The sequence below is a fragment of the Vicia villosa genome, unplaced genomic scaffold, assembly GCF_029867415.1.
Source record: "Vicia villosa cultivar HV-30 ecotype Madison, WI unplaced genomic scaffold, Vvil1.0 ctg.000924F_1_1, whole genome shotgun sequence".
NCBI classification, from domain to species: domain Eukaryota; kingdom Viridiplantae; phylum Streptophyta; class Magnoliopsida; order Fabales; family Fabaceae; genus Vicia; species Vicia villosa.
Window position 1 is genome coordinate 366,809 of NW_026705415.1, and position 1,422 is coordinate 368,230.

The 1,422-nt window shown below is 43.8% G+C and overlaps 1 non-coding gene across 1 annotated transcript; it reads left to right on the forward strand.

Annotated features, from left to right (window-relative positions):
• Nucleotides 1-870: 870 nt before the first annotated feature.
• LOC131632291 (small nucleolar RNA R71) lies at nucleotides 871-977 on the forward strand. Its single transcript, XR_009292943.1, has one exon. It is a non-coding gene; the product is annotated as a small nucleolar RNA R71 (small nucleolar RNA).
• Nucleotides 978-1,422: the final 445 nt, after the last annotated feature.

Consider the following 1,422-nt stretch of genomic DNA (forward strand, 5'->3'; position numbering starts at 1 on the left):
GGTACGTTTTGAGTTCTAGGATCAATGGGTCCATCGTAATTCGTTCCACTTCGTAGTGTTATCGCGTTCGCATGTCCTTTAGGATTGGGTTGAGGTTGAGCAGGAAACGTGCCAGCAGGGGCAGCAGTAGGTGCTTGTTGTTGAGCTACTTGTGAGATTTGAGTTTCTAACATTTTGTTATGCGTAGCTAAGGCATCTACTTTGTTCGATAGTTGTTTTAGTTGCTCGCTATTGTGGATGTTTTGATTTAGGAAGTCCTTATTGGTTTGTTGTTGGGAAGCTATAAAGTTCTTCATCATGATTTCTAGATTTGACTTCCTAGGTGTGTTTTGAGCAGCTACAGGCGCTTTTTGGTAGCCAGGTGGTACAGCAGGTGCTTGTCCAGGCGCGTACAACGCGTTGTTGTTTTTATAAGAAAAGTTCGGATGGTTTTTCCATCCAGGGTTGTACGTGTTAGAATAAGGGTTTCCTTGAGCATAGTTTACTTGATCAGATGGGATTCCAGTCAAGAGTTGGCATTCAGCAACTGCATGTCCAGTCAATCCACAAATCTCGCAGTTAGGTGTTACAGCAGCAGCGGTGGCTGAAGGAGTGATGGTTAAGTTCTCGATCTTCTAAGTTAAAGCGTCTACTTTAGCGTTAACGCGGTCTATACCACTTACTTCGTACATTCCTCCTTTGGTTTGGGTTTTCTCTAGAGCAGCTCGTTCTCCACCCCATTGGTAATGGTTTTGTGCCATGTTCTCTATGAGTTTGTATGCTTCATCATGGGGTTTGTCCATTAATGCTCCGCCAGCAGCGGCATCTATAGTCATTTTAGTGTTATATAAGAGACCACCATAGAAAGTATGGATGATCAGCCATGGTTCGAGTCCATGATGAGGGCATATTCTAAGCATGTCCTTGTAACGTTCCCAAGCTTCGAAGAGTGATTCGTTATCTTTCTGGGTAAATCCGTTGATTTGACCTCTAAGCATAGCAGTTTTGCTAGGCGGAAATTATCTCGCTAAGAATACTCTCTTCAATTCGTCCCATGTAGTTATGGAATTAGAAGGCAGGGATTGAAGCCACGCTCTAGCTCTATCTCTCAAGGAGAAAGGGAAAAGGCGTAATCGAATAGCTTCGGAACTAACATTGTTGGCTTTGACAGTGTCGGCGTATTGCACGAACACAGATAAATGAAGGTTAGGGTCGTCTACAGGGCTTCCAGAGAATTGATTCTGTTGAACAGCTTGGACCAACGAAGGTTTCAGTTCGAAATTGTTTGCCTCAATCGCAGGAGGTGCGATACTTGAATGCGGTTCAGCGCGCGAAGGAGCGGCATAGTCTCTAAGATGACGAATAGCAGCCATCTCTAACTTCGGGGTGATTTGATTAATTTGATCAGTAAAAATCAATTCCTGATTAATCGGAATTGGTGCT